Genomic DNA, 10,120 nt, shown 5'->3' with positions numbered 1-10,120 from the left:
CAGCACTTCATTCTCTTCTTCTCGGATCCACGTTGCATACAGATGGGGGAGAGGAGAACCCCCACGGCGGGGCGGTGTTCTCTACGTGATCGACTGGTAGATCAACGATCGACCTAATGGGCACCCCTGGACTAGAAGATCTAGATGGACTTGACTAACAAACTAAGGCCTGGTTCACACCTGAACGTTTTGTAGCGCGTTCAACGCTCGACAAACGCTCTACAAAACGCTCAAACATCTAAATCCCATTGTATTCAATAGGTCTGGTTCACACCTTGCCGTATTTCCGGCCGTCCGAACGCGATACAAAACGGCCTACGCCCAAAGAAGTACATGTACTTCTTTGGGGCGTTATGGTCTCGCGTTTCCATTGGGATACAGCCAAGTAGCACCCGGAAACGGGCGTTTGTCGCGCATTTTTTTTACCGCGAATCACGGTACAAATGCGCATATTCAATACGCCAAGGTGTGAACCCAGCCTAAATCAGAACTCCAGCCAACACTTCTTAAGGGCCAATTCACACCAGCCGCTGTGTTAAACACACTGAAGGGAATTTGTCAAAACTGGAGCAGACAAAATGTGGAGCAGATGTGCATGACAACCAATCAGCTTCTCTCTTCAGTTTATTAAAGATTTGAAAATGAAAGAGGGAAGCTGTTTGGTTGCCATGCACAGCTGCTCCAGATTTTGTCTGCTCCAGTTTGGATAAATCCCCCCCCCCCCCTACTTGCAGCTGGTGTGCTTTGCCTGACACTGTCAATGCTAAGCCTGATGAAGTGGCCCCGAAAGCGCTTGTGTTTTATGACAGGGAACTTCAATAAATGAACATTTGCTTATCCTAAGATGGAGTTTGGTGTGCTGGTGACATATCCACACAATTGGTGAGCTTTGCCTGACACAGTGCAGATGCGCCAATGACACCCATGACATTTCATTCTGTTCTACTGATACAGTGGGGTGCAAGACAGTTGTACGGCACCACATCCTGCTGCACTGAAAAAAAAAAAAAGTACAGCATGCCATCTCTTCTACCTGCCAGTTTTACTGGACAGCTTGGTCTGATATAGGAAGTTGAAAAATAACAGACTGGCCAAACACCAATCGAATTCAGTTTTGGTTTTTTTTCTTTGATCTTCTAATAGTTCACAAAAGGTCAAAACAATTGTTTTCCGCTCCAATGACCAGAAAAAATACATAAAGAAGGAGCAGGATGGATTTTTTTCTGCAAACGAACTAAATTCTAACAGTGATTGTAGTTTTCGTTTGAGAAACTCCATTCATTCCAAAATCAAAAAGGTTAAAACCAAACGACATTTCTAACCACATTCTACAGGTCTCTGGTAAAGTTATCGAACGTTCTGATGAGTTTGTTCATATGAACATTCGTATGAAAATCTACCAGTGTATGGATCACCAGGCGAAAATAAACGGCGGAAAAAAAAGACAAACTAATGCAGCCACCAGATCTAAAGGCTGGCAAGCTGCAATATATTACAGTCGGAGGTTTAGATACACAAAAAAAGAACTTGCATAGGAAAACTCTATTCAAGGTCACGTGGTGGCAAAATAGATTTTGGCTATGCATGCAAGTAATGAAAGTAGACAATTGTTGGTAAACTAAAAGGAGATTGCAGATTGTAATGTATGTAGCCCCCCCCCTGTCATTACTAATAATAAAAGTGCATACTCACTTCCTTAGAAGATCAGCCGTCTTCTACAAGCCGTGTGCTGTCCTAGTCCACAGGGAGTTGATCGGCAGTTTCTCCCCCTCCCTAGTTATCTCTATGACAGTAAAAGCCCGAGGACGTCACATCTACATCCTGAGCTTTCCCTATGCATAGAGCAGAACACCCCCCTCCTTCCACTTCCACTACCTGTGAACCGTCCAGAGCCGCTCCCAGCCTTATCTGTGCCTTGTCAGCACTCCCCCGACATAGCTGTGCATCTCCTACCGGACATATGCCCTGCTTCTGATAACAACCACACTCATCACCAGTTCCCTGTAATGCTTCTAGTTTCTGTGTGCTGCATGTCACGTGACACTGCCAGCAGCTCCCCCTCAGTCTCGGCTCAATGCGGGTGCATTGGTAAGGTCACATTTCTACCACCTACACCAACTAAGACTTTCCATTCGGTTTTTTTTTTATGTTAAGATATATTAGTACGGAAATTCCAAACTTTTGAGAAAAAAAAGTAAATGCACACTTTATAAAAGAAAAAACAAAAGAGCATTTATTTTAATGCATCGGAATCAGTAAAGTATTGCAACCGCCATCAGTGGATCTCAGGCGCAATGCTCTGGCTGCTGCAGACTCTTCCTCCCTTCCATGTCTGTACTGAGGTATGGCATTCAATAACATGGATGGGAGGAAGTGTCAGTGGACTACAAGTGCGTTAACATCATGGCAACTATATTTCAGACTACTTTAGTTCCATTGAGAACCATTAGGGATCAGAATGCATGATGTGGCTCTGTTGGGGAGCGCGGGGAGATGAACCCTGCAATTCAGATAACAGGTGTTGCAATGTGACCATGTTTCATGCTGCACCCTGAACTGGATGTAACATGGTTAGTCTTTAACTTCGTCCCTAAGCCAGGGGTGGGCAAACTCTGGCTCTCCGGTGATCGATCAAAACTACGAACTTATCGAGTTGTGGGACCGCATTACTTCCGGTTTTCGGCTGTGGTAAAAAATCCAAATCCCATCATGCATCTCTCTCTGGGAGAGATCTTGCAATGCCTCATGGGACTTGTAGTTCCACAACAACTGAAGGCCCGGAGCATGCCCACTGCTGCTTTAAACATTACTTCTGTTATTTAAATGCAAGGCCCTTACAAATGGAAGCTGCTCCTTCATGTTTAAAGGTTTTGGTTTCCTGTAGAATCAGCAGATCCTCTGAGCACTGGCCCTGATATTGTGTTTTAGGGTGGCTCTTTTCCCTTGCAGGGTCCTATGGAGCCAACCTTGTGTGTGCTATTAAGATATGTGTGTCTCCACAAATAGGACAAGCCTCTCCCCCTTGCTCTCTCTAGCTATGTGTTGGGCAGTTCATTTTCTCACATAGAAAACTGGGACAGCTGTGAAGGCCGAACCGATTATTGCACGGTTCCACACAACACACCGTGTGCTATAGTGCAGCAGATGCGTTGTGTTGGCATTCATTTGAATGGCATGCCAAACACACCTCCTGGCCACAATGCGGTCGACTGTGTTGCAACACGTAGTACCGTAATGCCGTGCATACAATGCACTTGCTGCGCTGTAACGCATGATAGCTGTATTGCATGGTACCATGCATTAGTCACTGCTGGGCGGGAAACTATAAATGCCAAACCACCGTTTTAAGTTTTTGTTTCCATGGGCTGGAGCTGCAGGAGAGGAGACAGAGGGGGACCTCTGACATTGGTTGCTAGGACGCCAGCGGTCCTAGCAACCAAGGGCCGAAGAGAAACGCAGTTTGAACACAGACTGATTGCTGACCTACGCTGGAATATGGCATGCAGTGGATGGACCGGCCTTAGAGGCTGGTGCATCCATTATGGAGCGCAGGTCTGTGGGCCGGACAGCCACAGACCAAGCAGTGCACATGGCAGTTCAGAAGCAACGTTTGAACTGCTTTGTGCTTCTTTGGCCACAGCAGGTCCTACTCAGGTGCGTTTGAACTGCAGGCAAAGTCTTTTCTGTTGAAGCGCTACGTTTGGCATTCCAATGCATGCATTATGTTCAAATAGCAAACACAGCTTTTGACAAGAATTCCCCACAACTTGAGCCCCTTACCCTACTCTGTTGTCCTAGGGACAGCTGTACAGTTTGGGATTTTCCTCACTTTGTGTCTCAGCGACATTGGACACCAGGACAAATAGAGAGGTTGGCTCTACCTAGCAGTCACAGACAACAGGAAAAACCTGATGGAAGTTCTAATCCCTCCCTACTTTATCGAAAACTAAAAACGCACAACAAAAAGGAGTTATTTAAAGCAGAACTCCGGGGTTAATTTGTTTATTAACCCCTGCAGTAGGGCTACCCTTGCACTGCAAAGGTTAAGCATTCGTTTTTGTCTAGGTTAAAAAATAAAGTTATATTCACCTGAACCTCAGAGCCGGCCAGCTGTGGCAGCGCTTCCTCCAGCAGCAATGGAACGTCCCTCGGCATCCTCATGTCCTATACACAGTGTAAAGAACTTGATGACTCAGGGACCTTAGACCGCTGCTGGCTCGGAGTTTCGGGTGAGTATATGTTTTTTTTCTTTTTGACCCTAGGCAAAAGCGAGCACTTAACCCTTGCAGTGCGGGGTAGCCCCACTGCAGGGGTTAATTTTAAAAAAAAAGCCCTGCTGTTACCTTTTTTTCCCCTGAAGTATATACATAGGGGTCAGATTTTAAAACATCATAACGCATACTGTAGCAAAAGTGGTTTGCCATAATAAGCAATGAGGTTTTATCCTTTAAAATGATACAAAAATACACTTTCAATCGGCAATAGCCACAGTTTTACAGGTTTGTTTTTTTCGCATTCATCCACATTCGTTTCATTCTATGCTATAAATACTTAGTCTATGTCGTGCTATGTGTAGGGGCTGTTTCACACCAGCGCGTTTCAGTAAACCACATGCGCTACCGCAACTCACAGCAATAAAGCAGGGTGTTTGATCCATTATTTTGGATACTACCCCAACGCACCACCAAAATGCACTTGCGCTATAATCCACCACAACACGTAATGTGCATTCCAGGATTGTGAAATAAAATTCTGAATGCAGTCCTTTTTTTGTACATTTAGGTACATTACATTTTGATTGGGGTGACTAATGCAGTACTCCTCACTGTACTACAACGCGTTGTAGTGTGAACCAGCCCTAAGTTGTATTCTTATTGCAGTGCAGTCCTGTGGCAGATTTTATACCGGTCTTGATGTAATACTACTATTACCTTTTTTCTTTTAAGAAATAGAAAGCATTTGATTACTGTACTCTTTACCAAAAGTGCATTTTTATGCACTGCAATTTTTTAAGAAACAATTATATATATATATATATATACACACACACACACACACACATATATACATACACACACACACTTATGTACATACAAAAAAATGCAATTTACTTTTTTTTATCAAAAGAAAAGAAGTTCATTTTGACTCATTTCCTGTGGCCCTGTTGCTGCGCTTGCTTTCATCATTAGCCTAGGTACACCGTACAGTGAGAAAAATGCTCTTGGGAAATGTTGGCACGCTATATTGCTATCTCATGCCTGTCCTTTTTAACCCTCTCATTACCATATCTTTGGCTTCTGAGAATAAGCTCACTGCTTTTCCTATATGTTGCTCAGATGTTGTAAGAGTTGCTCAGAATGGTCTAACTATAGAGCAGGTGTTCAGAACAAGCGTTCACTATCAGAACTGGAGCTTGCCAGTATAATCTCTTTTTGTGGTGCAATAAAGAGCCTTGGAGGTTGCACAATTGACCCATGTCTCAACCAAAGTGGAACATGCAAAAAAAAAAGGGAGTATGCATGTATGGAAATAAAGGGTTTTGATTTAAAGGAAACCTGCCCCTTCTAAAGCTGGCCATACAGGATTTTTTTTTCCACACTGCCTGCGGGCGAGATTCCTCCATCCACACTAAACAGTGTGCATGGGGTAATCTCCCACTGCATCTATTGTATTCTAACAGCTGCTGTCAGATTTCCTGAACAGTTCTTTCAGCCAGGATTCTTCGACAAAAGTCGACCAAGTACTCGACTGTTGTCCTGCCAGCAGGGCCACGCAGTGTAAAGCTGCCCACACACCTTACAATTTATCTGCAGATTTTCTGTGGTCAGATGGAAAAAGTGCAAAAGATTCCTCCATCTACACTTAACTGTGTGGATGGAATAATCTCCACCTGGGCCAATCTGTTGCACTTTTTCCATCTGACCACAGAAAATCTGCAGATAAATTGTAAGGTGTATGGCCAGCTTAAGGCCCCTGTCACACACGAATCGGCAGGCCCGTACCAAGCAGCTCCCGGGAAGCACAGGTGCTGCGTGTGATTAGTACGCAGCCCCCATCCTTCTCTATGGGGCTACGCGGTCGTACGCTCACCTCAATTGCAGGTGCGTAGGGGTGCGGGTTTTCTGGCCGGGACGCATACAGGATCCATCCCGGCGGTGGTAGGAATACGATCACCCGCACCCCTATGCACTTGCAATTGAGGTGAGCGTAGGGGGGCGTACGGCCGCGTAGCCCCTTAGAGAAGGACGGAGGCTACGTACTAATCACACGCAGCACCAGTCCTTCCCGGCAGCTGCTTGGTACGGCCCCGCACGCAGCACGGAGCTGTACGTGCCGGCCGATTCGTGTGTGAATGAGGCCTAAGAATGCACAAGAATGACCCGAAATTCTAACACCAAAAGGTAAGCGCAACAAAAGACTCAAGACAAGAAATACCATTCATTTATATGGCCCCTGTTCACACCTGAGCGTTTTGGCGTCAGAAGAAAAATGTCTGCCACTGGAAAAAGTACCAGCTACTTTTTGGTCCTATAGACTTCAATCGGAAACTTTGTGCGACGCTCACAACAAAACCCACAGGTGTAAACAGGGGCCATAGAAAAGAATGGGATTCCTTGTCTCGAGTGTTTTGTCTCGCTTAGCTTTGAGCATCAAAAGTCCCAGGTGTGAACAGAGCCTAAAGGTGCCCATACACGTTACGACCATCGCAAGACTTTTGTCTTGTGATGGTCGTATGCTTATTGAAAGCTCGTACGATCTGCCCACCTTGGACGGGCAGATCGTACTTGCGATCATCGAAAGCCCGCCCCGCTGAGCGGCAGGCTTCCGATGACCGCAATGCAGAACGGGCAGTGTGCGCGTGCGCACACCGGCCCGTTCTGCAGCTATCGGACGAGCAGGCTAGAAACCCGCCGACAATCGTACGATTCTCGGCGGGTTTTCGAGCATGTTGGTTCGACAAAAGACGTACGACCGTACAGTAGAAACGGTCGCACGTCTTCGTTAACACTGCTCGATTCTCGTACGATCGCGGGATTTCGCCTGATTCTCGTACGAGAATCGAGCAGTGTATGGGCACCTTAAAGCTGGTCATACACCTATAGATTATCTGCAGATTTTCTGTGGTCAGATGGAAAAAGTGCAACAGATTCCTCCATCTACACTTACCTGTGTGGATGGAAGAATGTCCCACTGGGCAAAGCTTCAGTATCTTGCTGGTCGGCCCAGCTGGCTCTCAAAATACCTGAACAATCTGATTGGATGCAGGCATTGTTCAGGTGTTTTGAGAGCCAGCTGGGCCGACCAGCAAGATACTGAAGCTTGGCCCCAGTGGGAGATTCCTCCATCCACACAGTTTAGCGTAGATGGAGGAATCTGTTGCACTTTTTCCATCTGACCACAGAAAATCTGCAGATAATCTATAGGTGTATGGCCAGCTTTACAGTGTATGGCTAGCCTAAAGGCACTTTCGTTTTTCTAGCTAGTGAGCCACTGATCTTGAACAAGTATTCAGCAAATTAAGTCAGGACTCCTGACCTGCATACACGTGACCTACTATGTAGTTTCTTTAAGGCTGGGTTCACACCTGGGCGTACAAAATATGTCCGTTTGCCGCGCGTTTTTACCGCAATTTGTGGTAAAAGAAACGCGTGACAAACGGACATTTATGAGGGTTATCCTGCTGTACGCGCTGTAAAACGCCCAGGTGTGAACCAGGCTTTATTGCTATAGTTTGCAATAGAAGAGTTTCCAATAATATGAGAATCTCCTTTAAGTTTTATTGGGAACATGTGCTAGCATGATAGTACTGACAGGTGAAAGCAGTAAAGGCGGGGAGGGAAAGGTGAGTTGGCCAACAGCAGATTCTAATAAGCTGGCCATACACCTTACAATTATCTGCAGATTTTCTGTGGTCAGATGGAAAAAGTGCAACAGATTCCTCCATCTACACTTAACTGTGTGGATGGAATAATCTCCACCTGGGCCAATCTGTTGCACTTTTTCCATCTGACCACAGAAAATCTGCAGATAATTGTAAGGTGTATGGGCAGCTTAGCTGTCACTTATTTTCTATTAAATCAGTCAGAATGTGGCTCTCAGCAGCTCTATGTACCTACAGACATCGGATCAGCCCATACACATTAGTTGTCTATTAAATTATAGAAATAAGATCAGGGGGGGTCAAATAGTATTTGATCAGTCTGTTATGGTTTGATATTTTTGCATTCCTCTGTTGGGTTTTATTGTTTTCTATTTTGGTTGGAGAGATATCCACTACTTCTTATCCAGGAAACAGATGTCAGATACAACAGGACGTAAGTGCTAACTGTTCTTAAAAAAAAAAAAAAAAAAAAAATGGAAATAGAGAGCACTTCAAGCTGAACAAGCAGATATAAAAAATAAATAATGCAGCTTGGTATGAGCTAATACAATAATAAATGTCGTTTTTCTTTTATATACAGCATGTCAAATTCAGGTACTTACACTGCTTATCAGTCTCTTGCAGCTCAGCCATAAAGCAGCACTCAGACTGAAAGAGGAAGGAGCAGCACAAGGAGCCATTCAGTCATGCGCTGAAAGGAGTATACTAATAGAAGATAGCAGAGTGACAGAGAGGTGAGCTTATCATTGTGCTGCTTTACCTTTCACTGTTGAGTCACAAGCTGGGGGAGGGGATAAGACCTAAAAAGTACAACTTACCCGCAATGTAGAAAAATCAAGTTTCCTGACATGCTAGACGCAACTGTGCTTTGTGCCAGTGCTGTGGAAATCTCAGGACTGGATGGATGAAATAGAAATCCTTCAGCAGCTAAAACACTTATATTTATTGCTTCTGTGTATTTAGCTGTTTGCTTGGAGTTCAGTTTTTTGATAATAGCGGTCATCAGCGGCTTCTGAGCCGCTGATGACAGCTATTAATTTAAAGGGGACAGTCTGCTGAACAGTTATACTATAAGCTGATGGTCGCTAAAGCGACCATCAGCTTATAGTAGAACTGTAAATGCCAGGTCCGTATGGCATACTGACCTGGCCAGCTGGAAGCACTTTTGTAGGTCCGTATGCCATACGTCCTTGGCAGCGAAAGGGTTAAAACCTGGCAGAGGTCCCACTACCAAATGAAGTAGAAAGTTTTTCCTGAGGTTGGGCTATAGAAGGTATCTTTAGATCAGATTAGAGACCCAACCCCCATTGTTTTGGTCATCATGGGAAAAGTTGATCAGCTTGAGTTTCTTTCTCCGGACAATCAGTATTGTTCTTTTGGCAAAATGCTTTTACCTTGGATGTCGCCACAGTTCATAGACAGGTATGCTAAGGTGATATAAACATTTGTGTGTTGTATACAAAAGTGTAGTTAAGGTGCATACAAAAAACTGGTTTCCCAATCCGTGATTTGTATGCTAAAAGCTTTACAGAACATTATTTTTGACTTAACAAATGATGCGGTGAATGCAAATGCAGTTATATTTAGTGCATCGCTGAACTGACCTTTATGGCTGCGAGCTGCAATATAAAGGGAATTGTCATAACTGAAAAACAAATGTTGTCAATTTGTTTTTGTTTTTTAAACTTCCTAATAAAATTCCCCCAATCTCCCTCCCAAGCCCCCTTGATACTCACAGCCAGGTTCATTCTTCCCAGCCAATCTATACTTACCTGCCCACAAATGTCCTAAAGATTTGAATGGGATGTACCGATATAGCAGAGTCAGTGTCCCATTCAAGTCTATGGAACACTAGTGTGCAGGTATGGACATCCCGGCACTAGTTTTTACTGGTCAGACTGCAGATATTGCAGAAGCCCACAGCCATCGGAAAAGGTAAGTATGAAGCTCTGACCCAGATAGCAAGCAATTGAGCTGCAAGTTTGAAAATGACTTGCTTAAGTGTTGCAGACTTGCCAAGCTTCACAATTACTAAAGTCTGCATTGCAAGTCTCCAGATTAACATGCTTTGCAAAAGTTCTGTACACTTGCAGAGCTCTTGCTAAAGGTGCCCATACACTGCACGATTATCGTACGATAATCGTATGCGATCGGTTTTTCGTACGATAATCGAGCAGTGTGAACGGAGACGTGCGACCGTTTCTACTGTACGGTCGCACGTCTTCTGTCGAACCAGCA

At 44.6% G+C, this 10,120-nt stretch overlaps 1 protein-coding gene across 1 annotated transcript in view; it reads right to left on the bottom strand.

Moving 5' to 3' along the window:
• The window catches only part of LOC108790801 (N-acetyllactosaminide beta-1,3-N-acetylglucosaminyltransferase 3-like), a 31,912-nt gene extending 29,944 nt beyond the window's left edge, over nucleotides 1–1,968 (bottom strand). The window contains exon 1 of the mRNA XM_018561149.1: nucleotides 1,876–1,968. The gene's annotated coding sequence lies outside the window, so the exon portion shown is untranslated. The remainder of the gene's footprint in view (nucleotides 1–1,875) is intronic.
• Between the last annotated feature and the right edge of the window lie 8,152 nt (nucleotides 1,969–10,120).

Source organism: Nanorana parkeri, unplaced genomic scaffold, assembly GCF_000935625.1.
Source record: "Nanorana parkeri isolate BGI_ZX_2015 unplaced genomic scaffold, ASM93562v1 scaffold504, whole genome shotgun sequence".
NCBI lineage: Eukaryota > Metazoa > Chordata > Amphibia > Anura > Dicroglossidae > Nanorana > Nanorana parkeri.
Note: the sequence above shows the minus strand (reverse complement) of the source record. Positions and strands in the feature narration are given on the sequence as shown.